The sequence below is a fragment of the Harpia harpyja genome, chromosome 1 (genome assembly GCF_026419915.1).
Source record: "Harpia harpyja isolate bHarHar1 chromosome 1, bHarHar1 primary haplotype, whole genome shotgun sequence".
Classification (NCBI taxonomy): Eukaryota; Metazoa; Chordata; class Aves; order Accipitriformes; family Accipitridae; genus Harpia; species Harpia harpyja.
Genome location: NC_068940.1, coordinates 84876257 through 84890674, shown reverse-complemented (window position 1 = coordinate 84890674; position 14418 = coordinate 84876257).

Below are 14418 nucleotides of genomic sequence, written 5' to 3'. Positions count from 1 at the left end.
ACCATTTTGGGTCTGTATGTCCAAGTTCTGGAGCAGGAGGGAGGGGGGAATGCCAGTGTCCCGCTGGAGCGAGGAAGCCCTTTGGTGCTGGGTCCCGCCAGCAGTGCACAGTCTGAGTCGCTCTGGTTTTGGCGATTAGCTGGAGAAGTCTCAGCTTTGCTTCAACAGCCTCCTCCAGGATGGAGGAACTCACTGGTATAACCCGTGCTTTAATCCTACTGACTCTTCGTTCGCTTCAGTACCCCAGGAAGCAACAACAGCTGAAATGGCCATAGTTTGGTCTGAGCTGGACTGTTTATTTGCAAAATATTAGAACTTCCTCACGTTGACAGGGATTTAATTAAGTTGCAAGAGGATGAGAAATTATTTGCTAGAGTCTGTATGACTGAAACAAATCAACTGATGGAGACCTTGCAGGGTAAATGGTCTCCTGTCAGAAATCTGAAGGATAACATTTTATTTTCTGTTTGTTAGCGTAATTTCTGAAGAACTTTATAAATTTATGTAGGACCTTATTAATTTAATTGTGCTAATTTATAGTAAACGTTTCATTAAGAGTGAGTCACCCTTTTCAGCTTCTATGTCATCCAGTAAACAGGGCTTTCAGACAACATCTATATAGCATATATTTTTCTTATTTAAGCACCAATTACACTGATACTGCTAATAGTTGCCAGTAACATGAAAACAAGTACTGTGGTGTTCTGTGAAATTTAGTATTCAACAGAGTTGCCAAAAGAAAGAGACAAATCATTATTTAATACCTTCATCACACAGGATAGCATATACAAAGCCCATCTTTTCAGGGCAGCTGAGAAACAAAGTAGTGAATCTGGCAAGCTTTTCAGCTTAAGAAATACCTATCTTGCAAGAGTATTTGAATAAGCATCTGTTGATATAAAAATGTGCAGCGGTCAAATAGTTTTATTTACCAGACTTAATCATGTGCAGTGTAGGTTATTGGAGACACTGTGCTGAACCTTGTTAGAGTACCTATATTAACGTCTGGGCAAGAAACCTTCCTAATTAAAATAGGATCCAGGTACAGCCATAAAAATATTAAAGACTGGAAAGATTGAAAATAAGTGGCAAAGAATATAAGTGATAAGATTTGAAGAGTTATACACTGATAGGCAAAATGTCAAATAGTATATATGTATTGCTAATAGCTTAAAGATAATAGGAAGGAATTTTTAACTGCTTTAGTGATAAAAAAACCAGATAAGATTCAGACCAGTTGGTAGATAAAATACTAGAACTGTACAGCTGTAGCTGTATAGAAAAGGTAGATGTGTTTCGTAAGTTTGGGAGTTTTTTTGTACTTGAACTCACATGAATACCTCATCATCCTCCATTTGCAGTGCTTCTACTGAGAGTACTGGTAATGAATAGTGCACTCAGTAGTTAATATTTGCAAGATTATTTAAATTCAACCACACATGAGCAAAAGAGCAGAGAGACATGTAACAAAGTGATATATTTTATATGGTTTGTTGGGTAGGCATTTTGTTTGCACTGGTGCATTTGTTTATTCAGTTTTTATCTGAGGAAAAGGAAGGCTACAAAGGACAGCTGTTCGAGGAGATTAGCATCTGCCTTCTGAAGGGCTACTGAGCTATGGTAACCTTTTAAGTTACAATAAGATCATTGCATTAGAAATACACCAGTAAGAACTCTGTGTAGAATAAATAGCTACGGATTTTGCAGATCTCAGAGAATGTAATCCCTCTAGTGGGAAGTCTGAAGTCAAGCAACACAGAATGCTAGTACTGCTGCCTTTTTTTGAGATAATTCAGTATACTTTCCTAAGAAAAGACCCAAGTAAAATAATTTTGTTTAGAAAATGAAAATTATGTGTGCAGTTTACATTCCATAGCTTTTGCTGGATTCTCTGTAATAGGATGTTAAGAAAAAATTCAAAATGGAGCTACAGTAATAGCATTACTGCCTTAAAATCTGATCACAAGTCACATTCATTGTATATACTATGCTTTGTCACAGTGAACAAAGGCTAGCGTAAACCCACTGCAAGTCACATACTTTCTTCTTGCTCATCTTCCTTCCCTCTGCCCCACTAAGTCTGGGTATGTTTAACCCTGACATGAGCTCGCACATGATGTGGGAATTCAACCACCCTGAATTGAAAGCCTTTAGCCGCAACATGCTGCCAGTTATGTTCCCATCTGGTGTACTGGCTGGGAGCTTGGTGGCAGCGTGCTGAGGCGTCTTGCTTTCCTGGCAAGCTGGGTGTGGAATTTGTCCTTTCCAGAACTGCAATAAAAGAAGCTAGGGAGGAGACAGGGAATTAAAGTGTAAAGTTCGAATTTCATGAAGTGTTTACTTAAGACATCTGAGGGGATAAAAACTTGAGAATAAGTGTATTCCTTAAGGAGGGACAAAAAAATAATCTTATACTTTTAATTGCCATAACTTGAGAAGAGGCATAAATTCAAACAGTGGAAAGGTAAATATAGCAGAGACCAGAAGTCTTTAATATAATGCCTCACTCAGTCCCCAGAATGAATGGTGCTCCACAGTTATGGTTCTTTTTCTTCTCTTTAACACCGCTCTTTCTTTTTCTATGTACTGCACATTATTTATACTCAGTTCTGCAGCCAGTTATTTTGTACAAGGATTTTCTGTAAGAGCCAAGTTTTATGTTGGAATCATCAAATAATGTACTTGCAAGGATAGGGGACAGGGGGAAGGCATATCTGTCATTTTATAGGTAAAGAGAGTATGGAGATTAAAATTTTCTATAAATTTTGATTGTCCAGTTTGAGCTACCTCAATTTTCTGCAACCCTGTATGACTTCCAGACTTACTTTTCCCTCCCTGCTCCAACCTCTTTAACAGATAATTCAGTGGTGACCAACTTCCTTACTCCATACTCCTTCCCTTCTTTGTTTCCTCTGTGTTCATGTGTTCAGCGTTGTGGGAATTCTTCATCGCCCACTGGGCATCAGCAAGAGTATCACTGAAGGCCTAAGACAAGATAACCTTAATTGTGGATGCTGCAGCTAGTGAGGTTTTGATATTGAGAGTTTTGAGGCTAACAATCAGCTTTTATTCAATGCAGTACAATAACACAATTTACCACATCCATTTCATTATAAATATAGCAGTTTGTGCATTCTCCATGCATGAGTTCTTTACAGAACTAAAGCTAAAATGCAGTTTTTCAGTAACAACAGTAATTTCCAAGATCTTGCAGCTTGCGGTCGGATGGTTCCAAGATGGTTTTTAACTAGAGTTATAATTACAGTATAAAGATACCTGAAGATAACAGTGATACATGTCTGCGACTTGGAAAAGACATTTACAATTCTGCTTACTTTGCGTATCACTTTACAACTGGTCTTTATTCCTTTACTGCGTACCTTATTTCAAAACCTTCAGCACTGAAAACTTAGATAATTTAAAACACATTGATAAGAGCTAGAGCAAGTCATGCAAGCTCCTTTAATCCTTTGGTTGAATAACATGGGGTCACGATCCAGATCTGCTCTGTTTTCGCCAGACAGAAGCCAGAGTATGAAAACGAACTCTGTGTAAAAGATTGCAGCACAGAACAAGTTCAGTGATAAGGCTTCTGATTCACTCTGTACCGCACTTTTTGCAATCATGTGTCAGCATGTATGTCCTGATATAAATCAGAATATATATTATGCTACTTTACCTTCCGATAGAGTAGGACTCAGCTGTACTGGCTGGAAGATAGGCATTAGCTTGTAAAACTCCCAGATGGGGATGGAAAGTGCTGCAAAGCCTGATTCTTCTGAAGCAGTTTTGTAGGTGTCCAGCTACAAGAGAGTATTCCTAGTTCCACTCCCTATTTTCTGCATGACTTCATTAAAAACCTGTGGCTATCTAATGAAAAAATGGACAAATAGTCCAGGAGGCCAGGCCTGAAATGCATAATCTGTGGGCTAAAGAAGAAGATTCCTACTTGTTTGTTCTCTTGATTAAATTTTCAATTGCACAGTGGCCTTGTTTTAATATGTGAGCTGAAGCATGTTGTTTTACAAAATCCCCTTGAGCTAGGAATTTAAAGGACAGCTTGTTCTTAGGTAATCTAAAAGTCATTTCTGCCACTTTGTGGGTGAAACCCCTAAGCATTAGGGATTAGTTATGCAAAAAAAAAAAAAAAAAAAAAGGCATTGTGCTGTTCTCCCCACCATGTTTTGCAGTTTGCTCGGTTCTGCCAAATGATCCAGTTGGAGGATTTAAGGATATGCTCTACTTGAGTACCGGAGTGGTGGTAGGTGGGAAATAAGCTCATAGCTGGTTAGTCAGCCATGGGGCAGTACTTCTGGGCGTAAAACCAGCACGTAGATCATAGAAATGGTGTTTCAGGTGTCCAAATTCTGTGATTGTCACCCATTAGGTGCCTGATGTCCATTTGGGCTCTCATTTTTACCTCCTAGGTTTCTTGAGAATCTAGGCAGATAGTGTTTATTCTGTCCATGTCTAGTGCTTGAACTGAGTTGATGCCACTGCAGTGCTGCCAGAATTCATCTTTGTTTGCTGAGCTGTAATTTCCATAATCAATGAGACTGGCTGAATTACTGGGGAAATGTCTTGGGCTGGTTTGAATGTAACTCACATAGTGTAAGTAAGTGGCATGCAAATAAACAACTCCGAGAAAATAAAGTTTATTTTTTATTTGCTTGCTTGTTTAAGTGACCCACTACCACAAATGATGCAATGGAGTTTCTAGCATTTGAGGAAATTACGTTTCAGCATGCCTGGGGTGAAAGAGAGGTGCTAAACCCTGTGGAGTAAAATCACTTTCCTGATCATGATGTCTCCACTTGGTGCCTGTTTTGGTTACTGTTGCTGTTACTACATGGTGTGTGTGTTGAAAATTCCTCAAATATTGCAACACACATCCTGAAGCGGCCAAAGAGATGTATTTGCAGTTCCTGTCTCAAAAGTTTATCATACTTGAGTACACTCTTAAAGCAATGCTAGTGAACACAAAATTTCTTCCTCTAGCTGTGGCTTTTGTAAATATTTTTTTCTCAGATGTATAGTCTATTCTGTTTTTCTTGTTCCTCATATTAGCTTTTTTACTCCTTTTGTTTCATTTCTTACAACCTTTCTGAGTTGCTAAAGATTGAAGGAATCAGCCTGTTGCTGTCCCAAAAAGTGCCCACCAGATGTCACACTGGTACTTCTAATACGGGCACATCAGCCCGTGCTTGATGGCTTTCTAACTTATGCCTGATTTTTACCATATACAAATGTAAGTTCAGCCAAAGGTAGAAACGGAACCCGCCTAGACAGGCCTCAGATACCTGCTGCGGGAGCAGCTCCTTGGGTGTCAGTGCTGATCTGTAATAGAAGCTGTAATATTCCTGAGCTGTTCTTTGTGCCAAACTCCCTTTTTAAATATCTAACAGTAGTTTATATATAGGTTCTCTTACAGGAAAAAACTTAGCATAGGTTTATGCATATATTTTTGGAAAGCCACTCTGAAGTTTTTGGCTAATACCTAAATGTTTGGGTATGATAGTTCTAAATAACTAGATTGGTTAAGCAGTGTTATTTCTAAAATTAGCTGTAAGTCTGCCACTTCAAGTATTCCATTTTGCCATCTTTTATATGAACTAGATCACTGTGATCATTTCTCTTCTGTCTGTTGGGGGTGAGAATCTTTTTGTCTACCTAGAAAGAGTGAGCACCATCTACAAACAAGATCATGATTAGTCAAATAAAGTCAGAAATCATTAGCCAGCTCTGTATAATAATGTATTAAAACAGTCATATTTGGTGCATCGAGCTTCAGGACATGGTACAATGGCTATCAGGACAGCTGATGCTATACAAATTGTTCTTATTTCAGGTTTGTCAGATGTCTTGTACACCTTTTTTTTGTTGTCATATTGATGCTTCTTTCTTGTCTATTTCTTTTGTAGCTCAACGTTATTAGCATGTACATTATAGGTGATTCTTCCTTATTCTTCCAGTAAAATGATTAGAATTTTTCAGGAAAATAAAATAAGGGTTCTACATCACCTCTTAGTTAAAACATCCACATATGTTGTTTGAAACTATGCATAGGGCTTTTGAGAAAGTAAAAGGGTAAAGAGACCAGATGGGCTGTCAGTTGCTGTACTCTGTGCGTCAAAAAGTTTAGGGCTCTCTAATTAAAAAAAGCTACAGAACTTTATGTTTTTGCTGTTCTGATAACTATATATTGTCATTAACAACAATACATATTTTTATATAATCTGCCTGCTCTAGGAATGTTTACAGAGGGTAATAATCACTTGCTGTTGTGCATGCTTGACATTACATCCAGGGATGAATTGGCCTTGAGCTGTCTAAGAGTACTCTGCAAGTTTACAGCAAAGCTTTCCGATTCCCTTTGAATTTTCTTTAAGTAAAAGTTAGAGCAATCGGTTGGTGGCAGCAAACACTAAAAAAAAGGCTCTTTGAAGTTTGGAGCTGCTGTCAGATGTGGGAGCCCAGTCTGGGCAGTGTCCATGGGTGGGCTCCCATGGCTGGCTAAAGCCCTTGTGAAGCCAACAAAGCTGTGGATAAGCACAGTCAGCGCCACACTTTTCTGGATTAGGATGTTTGTATAACTGTCTAAGGATGTCCCCATCCTCCTCCCTTTCTGCTTTCATCCACGGGTTTTGTGTCTTTGTTCATTTCTGGTGTTTTTCATCACCTTTCCTATTGGCTAATATCTAGTATAACTTTCTGAGGATTTAGCTTAAGCATAATATGGCCAAATCTAACACCACAAAGCATTGTCAGCCTTTCACATACATGTTTCACACACATACTTCACAAAATTGATCAAAACTAATGTTCTCATCATGTTCTAGAGTGGAGGCTAATGAAAATATTAAAGACTGGGGAAAAAAACCCCAAAAGCTATAGTCTAATAAACCCGCAAACATATTCAGGGCAGAGCCAACTCCATAGTAGTTCTGACATGTAAGGTGGTTATATATGGTTATTATGATCATGACCACCATTATCTTGGATTTAAGGGACCCGAGTTCTTCACTGGTAGTGGGCACAGCGAGTTATAGCTGCATAGTCCTATTTTGCACAGGAACTTACGGTGATGCAAAGACTGAATCAGTGAACTGTCTTGTGAAGCTCTCTGCTGAAAACTTACTTGGGAGAGGACGTCACAGATATCTATCTTCATGCTTGTAGAAGTGGCCAGGCTTTTTCCATCTGGGAAGTAAATAAGTCTGCTTCCTCTGGAGGTTTGCTTTCCTTAAGAAGTGAGTGGGGTAGAGGGGGATGGAGAATGAGTATAGATTAAAAGTGCTTTATTTTGTTTCCTTCATGAATGCTGTTAATAAAACTAGTCAGAAAGCAATTCTCTGCAAATACTGCCCTCTTCCTTTCTGGAATAGAAGATGGAGGCATGTTAAGGTGTATCGTTGTCCTGGCTGAAAGGTCTGATTTTAAAAGTTGTCTTCAATGTAGATATATGTTAGGTATGAGTACTTCGTACCTGATTTTCTTCTGATTGATCTGGGGACTTGATTTTCTTCTGATGCAGGAGTTAGAGCTCAGGGTGTCAACAGTGGTCAGATGGCTCTGATTCTGTCTACCTTTGTACACTTCTCTTTACCTCTTTACCTCCTCATAAACAAACAAGACTTTTTTTTCTTCCCTCTGAGTCTTTCCACTTATTTAATTTGTAAAAGCTTTAGGTAGAACTTCCATAATTCAACTAATTACAGCATGAATATTCAGCAGAAGTAATCTTATTTAAGCATTTACTACATCCAAGATTGAGATTTAAGGCACGTTCACAGAATGCATTAGCACTACACCTAGTTCTTGCACTGTGTTGCCTTTTTAGCTTGCTGCTTCTGCCATAGGTAACAGATTGATTTTAGTTAGTTTATTTTATTATTGTGTATTTTCTAAAAATGAAACATCCCTACTTATGAAGTTGTTGTTACTATATTTTTGACTAAATTTATTTTTACTGTTTTTCCTGGCACATCTCTGACGGAAACAGTGTTTGGACTGATCACTGAAACTTCTCTCCAGATAGCTAAGGGGAAAATCCATGGCTTTTTATTTACATATACTCTGTGCTTCTACTAGAGTGACCTACTTAAGAAACTCTGCACTTTTTTTTTTTTTTTCATAACCATGTGGGGAAAGCAGCAGATGATGAAACAGCATGATCATTTTTTCATTTGTCTGTTTTTAGGAACTCTCGGAAGAATAAGCAAGAGGTATGCAAGTGGTAGCATTCACACACTCATTCCCACATTTTAAAGAATAAAAAAGCATTTTTTGATGCAGTGTAACCTTTTGCATTACACAGGCCATTAACGTTTCATCTAATGCTGGTGTCCCTATGCTAAACTCAGTGACTTAGGCTTGACTAAAGCATCCACACCAGCATCCTCATTTGATCTAATTTTTGCAAGAGACAGTGAATCCACCCATGCTAAAGAATACTTACCTGATAATAAAAGGATAATTATTCTCACTGTTTTTGTCTTTGTTGTGGCTTAAGCCCAGCTGGCAACAAAGCACCATGAGGCTGCTCGCTCACTCCTCCCCCCCCCAGTGCAATGGGGAGGAGAAAATATAAAGAAAAGCTCGTGGGTCGAGACGAGGACAGGGAGGGATCAGTCACCAATTATGGTCATGGGCAAAAGACAGACTCAACTTGGGGAAAAAAACAAAATCAATTTAATTTACTACAAATCAAATCAACAAAAGGGTAATAAGAAGTAAAGCCAAATCTTAAAACACCTTCCCCCCACCTCTCCCTTCCCAGGCTTAACTTCACTCCTGATTTTCTCTACCTCCTCCCACCAGCGGCACAGGGGTATGGGGATGGGGGCTGCAGTCAGTTCATCACACGTTGTCTCTGCTGTTCCTTCCTCCTCAGGGGCAGGACTCCTCACACTCTTTCCCTGCTCCAGCGTGGGGTCCCTCCCACGGAAGACAGTCCTCCACGAACTCCTCCAATGTGAGTCCTTCCCACGGGCTGCAGTCCTTCATGAGCTGCTCCAGCATGGGTCCTTTCCATGGGCTGCAGTCCTTCAGGCACAGGCTGTTCCAGCACAGGCTTTCCCATGGAGTCACAGCCATCTTTGGGGGCATCCACCTGCTCCAGTGTGGGGTCCTCCACGGGCTGCAGGTGGGCATCTGCTCCCCCGCTCCCCTCCATGGGCTCGGGGGGGACAGCCTGCCGTCTCACCACGGGCTGTAGGGGCATCCCCTCCTCCGGCGCACCTCCTCCCCCTCCTTCTTCACTGACCTTGCTGTCTGCAGAGGGGTTCCTCTCACATTCCAATGCCCCTACTGACTGCACATTCCCCTTCTCAAATCTGTTCTCCCAGAGGTGCTACCACCATCGCTTACGGGCTTGGCCTTGGCCAGAGGCAGGTCTGACTTGGAGCCAGGGAAGCTTCCAGCAGCTTCTCACAGGAACCACTCCTGCAGCCCCTCCCCCGCTACCAAAACCCCACCACACAAACCCAGTACAGTCTTCAAGGCACAAGCAGAAGGTTTTAAATCTAAATTCATATGGCTTTAACTCCAAGCATTTTTGTTGTATCTTTCTTGTGCTGGGATAATGATATTTGATACTGGTGCTTTGTCTCTCTAATAGTTCTAATACTTCTCCTAACCTAAGCATTTACAGCTTATTAGTCTTCATGTTCTTTTCTTTGGAAAGAGCTGTTGTAATGGAGCCATATATTTCCTTATGTGTGTTCTTTGAAAATAAGTCCAACAGCATCAAATGTCAAATACCTAAACCTGGGAAGAATCGAACAAGTTTCTTTACTCTCAGCCTCTGGGTAGAGTGATTTAAATAGAGTTGCACCTTTGAACCAAGTCAAAGCTGCCTAAGTACACTTGTGGTTTTATCTGAAGCTTATGTGATATCTCCCTCTATGCTTTTCTCACACCTGCTGCTCTGTTAAACAATCCCAGAGTTGCATTTGTTTTTATAGCTTGTATTTTTTCCTGCTGTTTCATAAAACACATGAGCTGCTTTTTCCCAGTTACTGGATTATGAAATTTTATCAATAGGATAGTGACCTGGGTATGTTTTATTGCATTCACCTGTAACTTTTTTTTCTGAAATGAATGAATTAAATTCCTGTAGTCTGTAAATGTAAGGAATATTTCCACATTCTTAGACCATTTTTGGTGTAATGGACTTTTCTCCAGTGTCTTCATTGTCCCTTTCCACATTGTACAGTGTGGAACAGTACGCAGCCATTGCTCTCTGCAGCAGTTGAGTACCTTCCCCTCCCTGTACATCTGAAAATCACAAGACCATGTTAGATCTTTCTCCTGTCCTCCCTTTCCTACTCCCCTTGCATATTTGAACATGGTTCATAACCCTTTTTAGTAGGCCTTCTGTGAATGGTTTTTAGCCAGTGCTTTCCAGGCTACATCTCCTAGGGCTGGAAGTGTGGCATGCAGTCTTTGTTCCTCTACAATGACCTTCTGCAGAGCTGGATTCAATGGTGTTGTGGCTGAAAATGCACCATTCATCAAATCGATTCCATGTGTGTCTGACCTCATTGCTCATAAGGATTTCCAGGGTAATATAGCTTGCACATTTCCTCAGCAATGATTTTGTGTTTGTTTAGAATTGTTATGTGTAATGGTGGGCCTGCAACTAATTCCTGAGAAACTCCCTAGAAACCTACTTATGTGGTGGTTGTTCTCCATATGAATTTACCAGAGTAGGCTACAGAAACTGTAATTCTGCAGGTAACATACTAGCTGTTTTCACAGTGTTATTAACAAATTTTTATTAGCATTTGTTTTTTGTGAAATTATGTTCAAATTTGAGATTATCTGCAGTGACTGTTAATATTTTTTGTTTTTTACTTAGGTTTTTTAAGTTAAAAATGAAAAAAGTTGTAGTTGGAAATACCTTGAATCTTTCATTGTCATCATCAAGAGACTTTAGTGTGTGGTTGTATCTCCACATATGCAGTAGGACCAGTATGATTTATATTTCTCCATAAATATATATAAAATCACACTTTCTCTTCTTACACCCGAGCTGCTTCTCTGGGGTGTATATGTATGTTCCATATATAGCCACCATTCTGGACACTTCAGATAAGTCATGGAAATCATAAATTATGTTGGCTGAATACTACAGTTAAAAAAAATTCAGGCTATGTGTATATATATATTATTATATATATTGAAGTGAGGGTAATCAGCTGTCAAAATAATTTGCCAAAAGTTGTGGTGAATTTTCTAATGTTTAAATCAAGTTCAGCAGTTCTTTCAGAATATCTTTAATTCAGGAGTTTTCAGCCTGTTTTAATGGATTACCTGCCAGCAAAAACAAATGGTAACTAGGATAAAACTGCATGTTGTCAGGAAGCTTAAACTTTACAGCAATCTGCATTACTGTTGGAAAATTTGTAGGGGTCTGCGAACTGAAAAATATGACAACTCCTGATAATTCAGAAAGTGTCTACAGCCCGTGTTCTGCAGGAAGAGAGAATAGCTAATCATAAAGTTGCCTTCTGGCTCTCTAATCTGTAAAGCTCCTCGTAATTAGAGAACTATCCTCAGCTTCAGGAAACCTGCATCCAATTCCTCTCCTTGCCTCTGACTTCCTACATGATGTTGTATGAATCACTGACACAGGGATCATTAAAAACTTGGGATATGTCTGTGATGGCAGTTAAGTGTGAATCTAAGTGTCAGCTTCTTTGTAAAAGGCAGGGAAGACAGCTTTGCCAGGGAACATGGGTGTTTGTCTGTTTGTTTGAAGAAGAGATGCTAGAAGGTTTTCAGTGATTCAAGGTATTCAGTGATGTTTGGGTATTCGGTATTGTCCCAAAAGTCAGCATGTAGCTGCATAAGCCACTTCATCCCTCTCAGACTTCTGTAACTGGAGAGGAGGTATCTGTCAGGCTCTGGCAAGACTGAGTATCTTAAGTTGTTGGATTTATTTAGCTCAACAATGCTAGGCAGGCTTGATAGTAAAACAAGACTGGAGTTTCTGCAGTGTGACTTGAAGTTTGACCTTTAGACCAATCCAATTAGAGATGGGATTTGCTTTCTGATCTTTACTTATGGGATTGGAAAACAGAAGCTACAAGCAAAACAAATGAACTATAATCCTGTATGTATTTAACATAATTCCCTGCAATTACTTCTGCACCCATCCCCTCTGATTGCCTGGGCTGGTTAGGAGGGATGGGGGCACTGCATCTGTCCTGTCCTGGGGCTCCTGAAGCTCTAAGTCATTGCTAGCCAAGTGGGGAGGGGAAGCTGCCCCATCCCCTCCTTTCTCCCAGGGACTAGCCCTTCGGCCACCTTGTCAAGTTCTGCTCACCCTGTCCAGCTCTCACTTGTCTTCTTTGTTGAGTATTGTAGGGTTTCCTTTGGTTCAAATTTTCATGCCACGTTAATGGTTTACCTTTTCTTCAGTGAAGTCCTGTGTTTGATTTTGCTTCAGTTCTTTAACTATAAAATGAAGATGATGGTGTCTCACATTGAAACAGAGCAGTCCTGTAAGCAGTCTCTGACCTGTATCTGACCAGTTGGAGACTGGCATCTCTCCTGATTCTTTTCCCCCAGGGAAACAGTTTTTCCAGCTGTATTCACTACTGAGCCATGTAAGTCTTGTGCCTGATGCACAGCTGGGTTTGCTACTGCTGCTGCTCAACAGTGAGTGGGGTGGTGTGGAGTGGCATCTACCTTTGGAAAGGTTGTTGTACAGGATGAGAAAATAGGCTGATTTGTACCAATTTAGACTGGGGAAAGAAGGCTATGGTGGGATTCTAAAACATGGGTTGAACTCTAGGACTGCCAAGATCAAACTCTTCATTTAATTATTTATAAGGTACTGAAATAATTGGTACAATGCAACCAAAAATGTGTGACATTTTCTGTCATGGAGCCAGTAGGAAAGAAGAAAAACAGGTTTGTCTTTTTCCTTCTTTCCTTCTCTCTTTCTCTCATTCTAATAAATTTTTTACTTTCGTTCCATATACTTTTGTCCAGAATGATTCTCTGAAAATACCTCCCTCTTTCTATGCCAGCACTCAGTCATAGATAATCTGTCCCAAACATGCCTGTTTTGGGACATTCTGTTTTGGTCTAGTGGTGTTCAACCACTTGTGTCCTACAATGATAAGCATATTACAATAACTTAACATTTTTTCATTTTTCATTTATCTATTTTCCGAAGTCTCTAAAGAGAGATTTATAGAGACTACACTTTCTCATCTTCCATAAAACTGGGGGGAAAAAAATTAATGGGTAATAAACTAAGAAAGGCCTCTGCACTGATGTTTAATAGCTTGAGTCTACCGATTGCGGTTAAGCTTTCCCTAGATTAAATCTGAGGAAGTGTGAAGAGAAGCCAGCACAGTGAAGGGGCTGTATTTGAATGAATCTCAAATAATAAGCAAATCTGGATGTGGAAGCAAAAAGAGAGAGGAATAAAGGATGTGTGTGAAACCATTAAAAAAAAAAAACCAAACCATTTCTGGTTTGCAGCATTTGGAGACGTTAGCTAAGTTTCATGCAATTCTCTGAGGTCTGTGCATGTCCTCTCAAGGTTCTGCAGTGTATTTTTTTGTAGCACTGAGATTCCTCATAAGAAAATAATATGTCAGGGGCCTATTCATGTCAGAGCTAATATTTATATCAATTCTGGATTCCCAGATTCATGAACATTAAATTAAGGCAATGTGCAACAATAGGAGATGTGCAGTTTTTCTTATCATGGTGAGATATATATATATATATATATAAAAAAAATCTTGAGGAATATCATCTTCTTCCAGGGAGGAAATCATTCATGTTAATGTCAGGAATTAGAGATACAAATGGAGATCCACAACAGAACCTACAGAATGCAGAGGAAAAAAAAGAGTCTCTGGAGGAGAGAAAAGCTTCCATTGTGCGTGGAAGAGAAGCCATATTTAGGCTATTATGGGAACACTGAAGATTTATTAAATATGTTAATCATAGTATGGAAGAGCAGCTGAACATATGTTACATAGTTCCTGTGAGTGTTCATACTATTCACCAGTTCATTATTTGGACTAGTGAGTCAAACAGGCTCACCAGTGTTTGAGACAAGAGATGCTCTTGTAAAACCTTGTGTCTGCTAGGAGGTAACAAGAGCAAAGCTGCAAAAACCTGACATGATGGAAAAAAGGGGCTTTCTAGACTGGGTCATGAACAGTCTTGTCTTAGAGTGAGAAGTGACTGTTAGATGAGGCAGAGAAGGCTGACAGAAGGTCATGCTTTAGAGCAAAAATAAGATCTCAGGACTCACAGTGTGGTGTGGTGGAACTGAAGGGAATTGCTCAGATCTCCGTGGCTCAAGATCCAGCAGTATCTGTGGTGTCAGCTGCATCCCCTGGGGCCAGTGTGTGTCTGACATCCCATTACTGTCTCCAGTAAATC